The sequence below is a fragment of the Eulemur rufifrons genome, chromosome 27 (assembly GCF_041146395.1).
Source record: "Eulemur rufifrons isolate Redbay chromosome 27, OSU_ERuf_1, whole genome shotgun sequence".
Lineage (NCBI taxonomy): Eukaryota > Metazoa > Chordata > Mammalia > Primates > Lemuridae > Eulemur > Eulemur rufifrons.
In genome coordinates this window covers 25,719,957-25,734,458 of record NC_091009.1, presented here as the reverse complement: position 1 = coordinate 25,734,458, position 14,502 = coordinate 25,719,957, and positions in this window count along the sequence as shown.

Sequence of the window (14,502 nt, the reverse complement as noted above, 5' to 3'; positions counted from 1 at the left end):
TCTGGCTGACCTAGAGCAACTTCAGGCCCAAAACCAAGAGGCAGGGCATCAGGCACCTGGGATGGCATGAAATCTAGTCCCTGTAATTACCCTTTCATTTTATACCACCCCCAGCATTTTTGCTTCTCTCACATAGGGGCTGCTGCCCACTCTGCCAAGTCAGCTGCCTTTGCGGCATAACCGCTCCAATGGCCTCCAATACAGCTGTCCCAGTTTAAATGTTGAGCCTTCCCTGTTACAGTCAGCAAAATGTAAGGGACAGCCAGTCTTCCCGGTCCTCTCATTTTGTGGCAGGAAAGGGCCAGGACCTTTGTCCCTGTGGATGTTGCTTTCCTTAGGTGAATTAAACTTACAATTCCTAATATCAGAACAATGTGGTTGCCACACGCCTGAGATGAAATGCTTTTTATAAGAGCTAATCAGATTCTACATTAATGAGAGAAATATGAAGCTAATCAACACCACAGAAGGTCTCTAGGCTCGGGCCTATTAAACTTCATAAAAAATTAATGACTGAAAGAGCAGACTGTTTTGTAAAGGGTCTCTTGTGGTTGGATAAAGGCCTGAAGTCCCATTCACCTCTCATTACACTGAATTAGCCTCACTTTCCAACCCAAAATATAATCCATCAAGTGGCATTTTCCACTGGGTGTTAGATGGCCAGTGTTTGAAAACACTTGTAAAATATTTATTGCTTTTTCTCCTTTCCTTTCTTCCCCTATTCCCATCCCCCTCCTACTCTCAGCCAATCCCCTCTCACTTCGCTCACTATGACTTTTCCCATTTTAATTAAAGAGATTTGTACTCCTAAAGCCTTCTGGGAAATGTCTTCGGTGACTGTGGTTTGTAGAAGTCTCTGGAGCTGCTTGGCAGGAAACCCCTAGCCCTTCGCTCAAACCACGTTCAGTATCTCCTTGCAGAAACTGGGAAGAGTGAGGCGAAGACTTAGACCAGCTGGGTTGAAAAATAATCCTAGCACTCCCCTTCCTGAACTCAGGTGCACTTTTCTTTGTGCGGATGTTGGCTGGAATCATTGAATAGCCCCAGAATAAAAAAAAAAAAAAAAATTTATCTACAAAGCTGGTGGCCTCAACTCCAATTAAATCCCAATGCTCACTTCCCTCTCCTGCTACTTTTGCCCCAAACCATAATTCTCCTTAGTCAGGTTGTTGTTTGAGGTTAGAGAAACTCAACTCCATTATTCACCCAGCAGGATACAACAGGCGGCACTTGGCTCTGGGAGTGAGCAAGTGGATAATGATATGTAGTGGGATGGAGAGGGTGGGTTCTATGTGGGTTCTAACCAGAAAATTAACCATTAAAGTAATTCCTTTAAATACTGAAATCCTTTCCACCTTTAAGAAGCCCCTGTAAAAATGGCATTGCCATTGGGGGTATCCCACTGTAATGGGTTATACCACAGGGTGCTGCCAGCTAACTGAGGACAAGGTCCCAGGGACACATCCGGACCCCTGGAGAGAAGTCTGTTGTCCAGAGATAACTGGAATGGGCAGAAGGGGAAGGAAGTGCAAAATGGAAGCAAACCAAAGGAAATCTTCTCCCATATTTAGGGTGGAAAGCCAACCCTGAATCTGTAGTTTTTGAAAGGCTTCCTCCATTTATCCACCCCGCTCCTAACTCACCGACCTCCAGGCTGTATCAATGTACCAGGGCTGCCCAGCAATCTCCTGTATGTTTTTAAATCTTGTTTATTTTTCTGAAGATTCTAAACTTGGACGCAGCTCTGGGGATTCTTGTAATACAAGCTATTAACAGGTCTCTGCAGCGTGTGCCAGAAGAAGCGTGAAAAGGGGGGTCAGGCTAGGCTGGCAGAAGTTTTGTCGGGGTGCGTGTTTCCCTGATTGCAGTGTCAGCTCATATTTCTGTTTCTCCGCTGACATGTGCAGGAGGTCAGGGGCAAGGGTAGTTCTGCACATGAGTTCATATTCGTGATTCAGGAAATACCGGCTTGCACTGAAGTTCAGTCTGTCTCTCAAAGGGGCTCTGGGAATAAACCGAATACATCAATGCGTGGAATAGATGACCTGGTGTGACAGTCCCTAACATGCTTAGTTGTTCTGTTTGCCATATGATCAGCTTTATAACCAAGCCTTATTCATGAAGTACAAAAATGTCCTATTTACCCAACGGTCAGCTTTCTAACAATAAAAATCATCCAGACTGTAACTGTTAATCTGGAGATAACAGAAAATACACACACACAAAAATCATAAGGTCCATGTACTTTAATTTATAAGAGGGATATTAGGCTACCTTCAGAAGGCTTGACTTAAAAATCACATAACAAGCTTGCAAAATCTTATTCCCTCCAACAATATTTAAGCCATGGTCTACAACAGAGGTAAAATAGTTAAGCACGGAGTGTGAGAGTCTCCCTGAAGCCAATACATTAGGAAATGACATCTAGAAAGAACAAAGGAGACACTGGAAGAATTACCAAGAGTTATTGGATGTACGAGTGAGTTTGAGGGAAATTAAGGAAGAAGACAAGCCAGCAGTGGAATTATCCCCTCCAACAATATTTAAGCTATAGTCTACAATAGATGTAAAGTACTTAAGTATGGAAAGTGAGTCTAAGAAATCGATATACTAAGGCACAGCACGTTCACTGGTGTGTGTTCATGAACCGCTTTCATCAAGGAAACTTTAGATTGTTTCTATCTACATTGCTCAGTAAGGCAACGGACTAGTTCTGGCTCAGTTCTGTTTTCATCCAAAAGGGTTGGAAATCTAATGGTTTTGGAACTCTTTGTTCTACCTAACTTCTCCTTTTGTGTCACCCGGGCTCACAGAATTCTCTGCTAGCCCTTTTTGGCTTCATCCATCATGGGTAATACCACCACATGATCATCAATAATATTATAAAGAGAAGCTAGAATCACCATTGTGATGGATGGAACAATCTCTGCAAACTGAAGTCATTATTAGTCAGCCCTCTGTCATTTTTCTGGTGACCAAAGAAGCTGCAAGGGCTGGACGATGGTTTGCGAAACTTATCAAGCCCTGATCGCCATGTCAGTTAAAGATCAATAACTGACTTGCAATGCTTTCTGTCTTTCAGTTTTAATTTCAACATGGCATTCAAATTCAAGAATTAGAATTTGCAATGTTGAAAATAAGAGGGCTTGCTGCAGACTGCTGGCCACATGTTTCCTGTCCATAATACAATGACATGATATTGCAGTGTTTCTGCTGAAAAAATGCCTAATCTTTGCATCATCTATTCTGGCTTCTCCAAGAATGATCTCTTGGGGAAATTCCATAGACTTAAGTCTGGCTCATTTAATATCCTAGGGAGAGCCAGGACACTGCGGAGTCAATGCAGTATTTCATTTGTAACTCTTAAAAAATTAATTTCATTAGTTGCTAAACAGTGGAGGCCGACAAACAGCCTTTGTCTCCAACCAAGCCCATATCATTTGAATTGAGAAACAGTTTTTCCTTTTTGGGAGTCTCCATAATCATCCACTCGGAGCCATCCTCAGGGTCAAACGGAACAGGGACTAGCTGAGGAGACAGCAGTTAGAGAGGAAACTGATAGTCTCTCTCCAGTCTCAGAAACAGGCTCTGCTTCCAAAGATGCCTTTAATTTTCTCTCCCTCAGGATGCAGGCCTGAGGTCAGAAGCCCTTGGGAAACAGTTCCATTGCACTGCAGGACACTTACCTTGACAGAGATGCCAGGGTGACTTTTGGCATTAGCAGTTTCCTGCACTTGGGTCATCTCTAGAAGGAAAAATATACGATTCTGCTGACCAAATGTCAGGATTTCAAAACTCACTGCACATTTCACTGGTATGTATGCATCACATTTTGGGTAAGTTTGAATCTTACCCATGAGATTGAGAGGGCCAGTTGATGATCTGCCACCTCTCTCTTAACAGAGTACCAATGCCTTGAGGAGAAAAATGATGATCCACCTTTAGTGTGGGTACCAGTGGCCTAAAATAGGAGCCTGCAGCCACAGGCAGCAATATTTACATTTAACTCCTGATGTTCTTGAGGATTGTAGTAGAAGATCATTGTGAATCCACAATCTAGCAAATATGCCACTATCGGGAGTTGTTGGTAGTGACAGTGGGTGGAAGACATCTGGATAATCTACAGGAGAAACTGCTGGGCTTGGTCATTAGCTGGAGTGACTTCATCCTGCTCATTAATCATTCTCCAGGATACATATTGGGGGTTAAGCAAAATTAAAAATTACTATATGACCTGGAACTTGGAGAGCATTTGCAAATAGTCAAAACTGAGACATAAAAAATAGAAAATAGAAATGGTTTACTGCAACTATGAATTGAATATGCTAAGAAAAACTAAGATGTTAATAGGCATTATATAAAAAAGTGAGGGGTTAAATAAGCATGGGGAATTCTGGATTAAACACATCTAAAGGCTTCTTTACTCTAAGACATCATGTCTTGAATCTATTGAAATATCCCAGGAACTTTCAATTTCATACAGAAAATGACTAAAAATAAATATATGTATTATTGACACATTATACATATATACATGCACACACACATATATCTCCAAGCAAATCTTAGTAAATTATGAATGCAGCATTTGTTGAAGAGTAGTGTAGCATTTTGTAGCAGTTTAGAATTCCAGAGGAAAATTGTGTGAGAGCCTCTAGAATGCATCTCCTAAATTTCCCAATTTCTTATTCTTATATATTGTTTTAAAAAAACCCTGAAGTTAAATGATTCATCCAAGGGCTTTCAACTACTTGGTAGCACAGCTGGGACTCACATTTTTCTATATCATATTGATTTTTAAATTATATTAGAGATGCAATTTAGTTTAGTCAGTATATATAAGGCAGCAAAAATGTGTCTAATAAGATAGGAGAAGTCTGCATCATTGTCATTACATTCTTGTCCCACAGCCTCTTTTGACAGCCTCCCTTCTTCTTGTGGAAAATAAAAACCCTCTGTGAGCCGCGTCTTTGATACCAGGCACCAAGACACCCAAACCTTCCAAAGGATTATTCTTACTTACGCTAGACTTTGAAACCCCTGAAATCTACAGAACCTCTTTCCTAAAGATTGCATCAAACTGGCAATCTGTCCTTCTCCAGAAGGTGTTTATAATGTCATTATTAAGACTTAGTACCCAGAAGTAATGACGGTTGAGGAGTTGAAGAAACTTGCCTGTGTATCTTTAAAACGAGGAAATGTCAATGTCAGAATTCCAACCCAGCCCACTTTGGTCACAAAGCCCACACTCATTTCATTATTTTACACTGAGGTGCAAGAGGTCAGGACTCTGCCTTATTCATCTCTGTATGTAGAACAACTAAGACAGCAAGTGGCACCTCACTGGGGCCCTGTTAATATTTGAATGAATACATGCAATGAATCTCTGGGCTTTGATAATGGGTAGACTGGGACTAGAGGAAGAAACGGAGCGACTACACCACACTAGAGATCTTGCTAAGCAGGTTGGGGATCAGCGAGGCAGGCAAAAGGAAAAGGAGCACCAAGTTTAACGCCAGGTGAACTCCCCAGCTCTGTTCTTGCTCAGAGCCTCTGCGTCCGGCAATGCCTTTTTACCAGATCGGCCTGCGGGGCCTCTCAGCTCCACCAGCTTCTTGCGGATGCAGAAGGAGGACAGGGCAGTGCACGTGTCTTTATCTCTGGGAGCTTCCACACCCTCCCTTGGAGGAGGCAAGCTGAGGTAGGGACGGGCTGCACAAGCGCCAGGAAGAACAGGCAGAAACCGGTGGCAATGAGCACTGAAGGGTTAAGGCAGCTTGAGCTAGACAGTTTGGCTCTCTTCCCCCGATTCATTAGTATTTGCTCCATCTTTTCACAGAACATGTGCCTGTGGCAAAGGGCACCATAATTTTTTCAAGAAATGAAAGGGAGGGAATGCTACAAAGTGATGCAGTATGGCGCCCCATCTAAATATTGCCTAATACTAGATAGAGGGCTCAGGTTTGCGTGGGCAGCTCACATGCACCTGTGTGCTCAGACAGTTCAGCTGAACTATGGAAATAACACTGACCCTGAGCCCGGAAGAAATCAGGTATCAGATCTAAAAGAAATTGAATGCTTCTTGCATTTCCTTTCTTTTCAATTTACGTTCGGTTTCCATGGGAAACTACAACAGGAAGGTGGAGGGAAGTGATGTTCTCCTCTTACATAATACTGTTCCGCTGAATCGACTGGAAAAGTTTATATTCAGTATTATATAAAGGAAAGCTGCAGCTGTTTGTCTAAGTGATAGCAGCAAAATCGTTAGAATATTTTCTAGCAAAAACTGGATATGTTAGAGAATTACACACCACGGTGACCAACGTGCATACAAATCATCTGAAAACCTTGTGATAATGCAGATTCTGATTCACGCAGTCCAAGGTGGGGGTCTAAGAGTCTGCATTTCCAACAAGCTCTCCCAGGGGATACTGAGGCTACTGATTTGTGGACCACATTTGGAACAAAAAGAGAACATGTGCTGTGAGATCTGGGGAGAGACGGAGACAGAGGAGAATCACAGCTGCCGGTTTCCGACATCTCCTAAAAAGGCGGTCGGATAGAAATCTATCAACTGGCTCAGGAGCGGACCTTTGTCACTGACTCGAGGACACACGTTCCCTCTCCAGGTCTGTGCAGAGCATCCTAAGATAGGTAGTCCTGCGAGGATTCCTCCACGTCCTCCTCTTCCTCAGGTGGCCTGGATGTATCTAATGGCAACTTGTGCTTCATTGCCCATTACTGACAGGGCTGTGAGCTTGTCACTGCCCAGAGTGACAACTGATTGGTTCCTCCATTCAGCCCTGCTATGAACAACCAGATTAAATTTATATACTCCTTCACCCTGTGAAGGGGTCTCCTGACACCCAGGGAAAATTGAGGGTAAGGAGGTCACTGCTGCTTTACTCGGGCCCCAAAACCTTCTCTCGATACTGTTTGACATTATCCCAGATACATTTTTAAACCTGTAACAGGAATGAAGAGTGGTAATTGGTTTAAGGTACCCAGAGACTTCCGGACAGACAGGATCTAAGTCGTTGCCCCTGTAAATTACCAACAGCTGAGGTATGGAGTGTAGGAAATGAAGCTTCCTACACTGGCCGGTGGAACCAACTTCTGCCATTGAGGGAGACTCAGGGTTTCAAATCCAGGGACCCCCTGGAACAAAATAATCTTTGCTTTCTGTGCAGACCACGTCTGCCAACACCCTAAGGGGCCCGTCTCCTGTTCTTTTAATTCTCTTCAGCATTCGCCTGCCCTGCTGAAGGGAATAATCTACAAAATCCCCTTCTGAATCCTTGCTTTGTAGTACAAGGAGTTTCTCCCCCACAGCACGAAGAGTTCAGCAGATTTTAAGTCCACGCTGCACATAAAGCATTCAGTTCCTTCCCAGCCTGAGAAGTCTATTTTTCCTTCTTAGGGCTGCCAGTCACCACAAGCTAGCCACAGCCTGTCTTCACAGCATCCCTTCTTCTTGTGGAAAATAAAGACCCTCTGGGAGCTGCTTCTTTGGTACCAGGCACCAAGATACCCAAACCTTCCAAGGGATTATTCTTACTTGCACGAGACCTTGAAGCCCCTGAAATCTCCAGAAGCTCTTTCCTAAAAACTGCATGAAACTGGCAGTCTGTCCTTCTCCAGAACTTGCCTTTGTCCGAAAATACTAATTCGTTCCTTTCAATTCTTAAGTATTTTTCTCCTTGGCTTATTCCTTCCTTTTCGCTCCCTCTCCTTTTCCTTCTCTCCCTTTCTCTCCCTCTCCCCTTTCTCCCACTCTCTCTCTCCCCCCACCCCCCGCACCCCAATCCTCTCCTCTCTACTGCAGAAGGGAAAGATGCCATGAAGATGCCAAGGACGATTTTAACTTGCCGTCAGGAGAATGGACACGTGCTGTCTCCAACTCAGGGAGTATATGAGCCGTATAATCAATGAAATGCATTAAACGAATTACTTTTGGTTTTCTTCCTCTTACGAGAAAGTCTTAATTCCTCAGCTGCATGCAGCATGGGCCCAGCTGTTGGTCTTACAGCCAAGAGTTGGGAATAGGCAGAAAAAGAGAGTTCATTTCCACAAAATCACAATCTCTCATCGCCGGCCCCTCCCTGCCTTGGTTCTAGTCTCTTTCTCGGTCCATCCTAGGCCCATGACAAATCAGCTCCTTAGAAGTGTCCATAGTCACCATTAATACACACATGAGAGTAAGAGACAGCAGAGCCCATGTCAGGGCCATTCCCAGGCCACATAACTGGCTCATATGAAAGTGCACCATCGTCATCCTTTCGTGGTGTGTAGTCTCAGGCCTGAGCCGCTTGCCCCACCCGCCTTCCATCCTATTCTTATCTTCTGATTTCTGGCTTCGTAGGTGTCACTCTCAGAACTGACACCCAGTTCCAAATTTCTGGACACAACCTGGCTCCTCGCCTTGACTATAATTTGCATTTTCCGTCCAGATACCTGGCCCACGCGGCCGTTCGTAGGTAACCACCAGGATTGTTCGGGCTGGCTCTCACAGAGGCCACTGCCACAGTCGGTGCTCATCCTGTGCCCGTTAATGGGAACCAGACACACGGTGCTCATGTAATCTGAGTGCTGTTAAACACATGTTTTGATTTTTATAAATACAGGCAACTTTTATATACAGTACAATTTGGTTTTATAAATGATTGCTTGCTTACTCGTGCTGATGCATTCCCGATGTCAGGTATCTTGTTAAATTTAGTTCTACGGTCTGGACATTTTTACTGCCAAAGCTGGCCTTCCGAGAGCTGTCATAGGGAAGGCTCAGGGGAGATCTCTTCAAGGACACTGCTATGAAAGATGATACAGATGAGGGGGAGGGCGGGAAAAAACAGAATCCCCCATGAGGAGCCGATGCTTTTTAGCTGATGGCCTCATAGTCATATTTCCATTTAATTTTGAATTTCCGTAAAGATGCCATAAGTGATTTGGATTTGCCTCCCAGAGAATGGACACGTGGTATCTTGAACTCGTGGAGTAAATGTGCCGTACAATCGATAAAACACATTAAATGAATTGCTTCTACTTCTCTTCCCCCCCCCACCCCCGCCTCATGAGAAAGTTTTAATTCCTTTTGCTGCATGCTGCGCAGTCCCAGCTGTTGGTCTTAAAGGAAGGGAATAAGGAGAGAAGAAAATGGAATTTGTTACTGAATGATTAACACAGACTAGACCTCTATTCAGGAAGTTGTATAAATGATGGAGCTTTCTTCCCCCTTCGAGTAGAAAAAGATGCTTTGGTTGTGCATATATTGCTTCATTCTTACTGAGTGCACCTCAGAAGGAATGATTGCAGCTGTGGTCTTCTGAGGTTGCAAAGGTAGCTGTGAGCTACTCTGTTGCTCAGGTCAGGAGTGAGAGCATCCCAGGGTGGTGAGGAAGTGTTGAGAGGAGGCTTTTCCCAATAGAAAAGCACTTCACCACATAATCACCCAAGAACAGTGGGATCTCCTAGGAGTCACAGACAAGGGAGCCCCGAGGGCCATGGCCTCGAGAGAATGGGTGGGGATGAACTTCCGACAAAAAGGCTAAAAAAAATGACTGGTTTGACCAGTTGAAGGGAGACATTGCAAATGCTGGTTAGCCAAAAATAATGTCAAAACGCTACACTTATTATCATGCAAGTCATTTCATTTCATCTTATGAGATTGGTACCTTTATTTACTAGCTTCATTCTACAAATACGCAAACAGAGGTAGAGAAAGTAGGTTTCCCTCTGCCGCGTGGCTGACTTGGTAGCAAATAAAGCCTCAAATCAAGGTCGTTGTCCCCCAAAGTCCATGCTCTTAACCCATCCGTGATATTGGAATTAACAGGAAAGAGTGCATTCCTTTGTTTTTCTTCTTGAACTTCAATCTTTTTTGGCAGATGGCTACAAGCTGGGCTGGTATATGCACAAATAGCGCATAACAGAAAGCCATTCTCTTTTCCGGGATTTCTCAAATGAGCACACATCCTGGATACAGACACCAAAGGGAGTACAGGCAGGGTAGACGGTTAGATGCCAGAGGCGCGTCAGAGGCTGAAGGCATCTCCCACCCCCACTCCACAGAGGAGAATTAGTTGAGTTCTAAGCAGAGACCCCTTTCGCTCCCTCCGACATTGATGGAAAGATGCCAATTAGTCTGGGACTGACACATTCCTCTAAACAGAAGGATTTGAAAATGCCATTAATGCAGGCAGGCAGGGGGCAGGGAGCAGGGGAGGGAGCTGATTGCTGAAATTCCATAATTAATTGTGTGGCATTTGGAGTAGTGTGAGACGTGGTCTCCATTCAGCCCTCATTCTCTAGGGAGATGTCATTGCTTAGAATTCACAGAATGTGAGAAGAGTTGAAGAACGATAAAGATCAGCCAGTTCAGACCCCCCAATTAACAGGTGAGGAAATGGAGACCCCAAGAAAGGACATGACAAGCCCAAGGCCACGGAGCTAGTAAGTGTCAGAGCCGGGCAAGACCTCAGATTGCCTGACTTCTCTTCCAGTGCCCTTTCCACGCCATGTCTATGTTGCAACCGCACGTAAGAGAACTCAGAAGCCTAGTCACCACATAGCAGCTCAGGGTTTCATTATATTAAATAGCAGTGGAGAGCAGAGAGGTCAAAAGAATAGAAACAACATCCCGCTCAATTATTTTAATGATGAAAAATTTCTAAACAACAGGGGGCGGGGAACCCATCTGCTAAGCTAATATTAGAAGACCAGCCATTAATTGGATTGCTAACTTTGGTATTTCATAGCCACGGAGACTACTAACATTTAAAGACTGTTGTTGGAGTCGGAAGGCTCTTGTGCATAGATGATGCCTCTGAGCTCCAGAGAAGGAGCGAATTATCCAAACAGTGGAGCTCATCAATGACAGAGCTGGGCAAAAGCATTCAGGCCTTGGGCTCCCATTCAAGTGTCCTCTTACCTACATCACAGCCCTTTCCTTCAAGAGCTGGGCATGCTGAGAGTGAGGAGGCCAAGGACAGATCATCCAGCCCAGGCTCATACCTTCTCTTTAAAGAATGACTTGAAACCATCCTTTCTCCAACAAGTAGTTTCTGAAGGGGTGAGTGCAAGGTGAAATTTCCAAACTTGAAATTCCAGGAAGGAAAAGGACGTCCAAGTTGTTGTCCAAGAGTGAGGGCAGAATGAACTTTATCTGAGATCTCTTCAGCAAGATCACCCTTTCAGAGGGCAACCTGGAAATATTCCTGGAAGGATCAGAGACACCGACAATCTTTTTGAGCACCTATGAGCCAGGTCGTGTCAGGCCTACGGACAGAAAAGGGCTATAACAGCATCTTTGAAGAATCACAAAATCCATTTAGCCAAAGGGAGGCAGACTCTTGAGGAGGGATGAATGGACTTAACAGAGAAGGTGATGTTTGAGTAAAACTCTGTTTATTTAGCAGATATTGGAAAAGGGGCATTCCAGGCAGGAGCAACATATACAAGCACTGAGAGTGCCCTAAATTCGTATCATGTTCCAAATTGTCTTCAATAAATCTGCCTAGGAGGTAAAAAGATTACCACCTCGTATTGGGGCTGAGAAACAGTATCTCACCTGAGTCTATGAAACTGGTATCTGCGACTGGCTTAGTGAGCCGAGTCCATGACTTGTCTGCCTGGCAGTGGGACTTCCTTCCTCCAGGGACCCTCCCCAATTGCTCTGCACGCCAGGTTGCTGTTAGTATCAGAGGAAGTTGTGGTTTAGTCTTATAAATCCTATCAAAGCCATGGGGGGAAATCCTAGTCCAGAAGAGCCAATTCTTAAATGGTGGGATCATGTTTTAGCATCTGCCTGGTCCCCTTGCATGAGACACTGCTCCCTTCTGTCGTGTCAAGTGTAACATGACTCTGGGGAGCTGCTGTTCAGAGAAAGTAAACATAAGTTTTGAATCCAAAGTTATTTTACAAGTCATACACCCTACACTAACCAATCCTTGTGCTTCTAACCCAGCTGTCTGGTAGCACTTTAATTTCTCTGGGATCTTTGGCCTTCTCTGTTCCAAATCAAGAATATGGGTTGCTACTGAAGTGTTTTATTTCATTTCTCCTTATTTTATTTGTCTTATACTGAAACAACCACTAAAATGAAAGGGATTTGAAGGGAGTTATTCTATTTTTTTTTCTCCAAAAAGAATGGGGGGTGGGGGGAAAGGGGAAATCTAATGAAGAACATGTTTCCACTAGCAACTTGCCATCTTTCCACAGTGAATGAATATGTTGCAAGTCGCACAGCTCAAGAAAAGTCAGGTGGGGTCATGAAGGAAATCCTACCAGAGAGGCCAATGGCCACACCATGTTCTGGCTTCTCCCTCCTCCTACATCTTAGCCCCAGTTCCCATTTGTGGCCAACTCACTAGGATTTGCAAAAAGGCTTACTGCTTGTGGCTCCTTAATGATTTCTTAGTGTGGGATGATTTTCAGTGATTTTTTTTTTTTTTTTTTTTTTTTTAGACAGTCTTGCTCTGTTACCCCAGGTAGAGTGCAGTGGTGTCGTCATAGCTCACAGCAACCTCAAACTGCTGGGCGCAAGCAATCCTTCTGCCTCAGCCTCAGCCTCCCGAGTAACTGGGATTATAGGCACGTGCCATGAGGCCCTGCTAAGTTTTCTATTTTTAGCAGAGATGGGATCTCGTTCTTGCTTAGGCTGGTCTCGAACCCCAATCTCAAGAGATCCTTCCACCTTGGCCTCCCAGAGTGCTAGGATTACAGGCGTGAGCCACAGTGCCTGGCCTCAGTGATTGCATTGAAGACAGAAAATGAAGAGGTAGAGTATGACATCCAAATTGAGAGGCCTGAAAAGAAAATGGGAATCAGAGAGTTAAGTGTGTGTTCCAGTCCCTAATTCTTGTCCCAGTCTGAGCCTTAAGGCAAGTTCTTTTTTTTTTCCCATCTATTTCCCCAGACCAAAGTGGGTTTCTATATCACCCTCTATGCCTCTGGGGTATTTCTTAGGCTAAAAAAAGATCTAAGAGGAAGCTGTAGAAATGCCAATTGTATCCTCACGTTTTGCATCAAATGGACAGCCTGGAGAAATATGGAGGGGCTCAAACCATGACACATCTCATGCCAATTTTGGAAAAGGCAAGCAAAAACATATGCAGGGTCAATTTCATGGGTCATGTTTTCTGATTCAATGAGTAAAATATTTGATAGGAGAATGAAATACTGCTGCTGATAAAAGATACAGTGCTTTATTCACAAAGAGCACGTCTCTTGAAGGTGAAAATGAGCACAGACCAGAAAGTTTAGTATCATTTGGTAAAATGTCTCCATCAGGTGTCAGCAAGGTGGCTGGCTGCCTTATGTTTCTTAAGATCTACGGGAAACAGGGACAAAGTCCAACAGCTATGTGCCCAGTTGTGTGGGTGACAAGAAATGGAGAGGTTTTTTTCAGCATCTGGCTTCTATAAATACAAAGAAATGAGAAGAAAGCTCTGCTTTAATGCCTAGAAACATTTCCTAGGGCTTATTGATTGATCCTTTATGGAAAACAGTTTTTTGAATAAAGATCATTGGAAGAAGTATAAAATGCACAAAGAGAAGCCCACGTACAACATTTACAAGTATTATCTCTTAGCAGACACTGGATGCTCAAGTACCTATTTCCTCTCCTCAATTTCTTTCTATACTTTCCTATCTCCAATTTCTTCCATGAAATATATTCACCCAATGGAATTGGAACAGAAGCTATCATTTGCAGAGCTATACCCTAACTCATAAAACAGATCAACTGCACCAAGCCATTCTATCCAAGAAAACTATAGAAACTTGAACTCCTGTTTTTTAACACCGGTTCATTGTAACTCAGATGTTCCACACGACTACAGAAAAACTGACCTTACGATAACCCTGCACACACTCAGGTGTTCTGAAGATTAGACTGCCTGGCAAGCAACACCATAATATATGAATTCTAACCCATCCCTGCCAAGAGCCCTAACTCTACCTGCCCCCTCCAAAAAAATCTATAAGAATTTTTCCATAACTGCTTCAAGATACCTGCCAGTTAGCTGGTGGTGTGTATTCTCCCGTGATACAGCAAGCTAATAAACCGAACCTTGACCACAGGTGTGTTGCTGGTGCTCTTTTGCCAGTGGCCTTTAACACTGATGGCTCTGGAAACTGCTCTTGGCAGGACACGAATGGTCCCAATCTATTCTCCCTTCCTCTTCCCTCATTCTCTCAGGCTGTCTTCATGGCTGGCCTTTGTCCTAGCAGAAATTCCCATGCCTAATTTCCCCTGGCTCAACCAAATTCTTCTCCCAATTATTCCTTAGCTGAAGTCAAGATTTTACCAACTGCCTAATTTTCTGGTCTGAGGGCACCTTGCCTATCTCATTTTTAATTTCGTCTTTTCTTTGAAGGAAGGATTGATAGTTGCAAAAAAGAAAAGAAAAGAAAAAGCACAAAAGTCTCTTTGAAACCTCTTGAGTTCTGACAGAAGCGTAGCCTCTGGAATAGCCCTATGATTCTCTCAGTCCAGGCACGCAT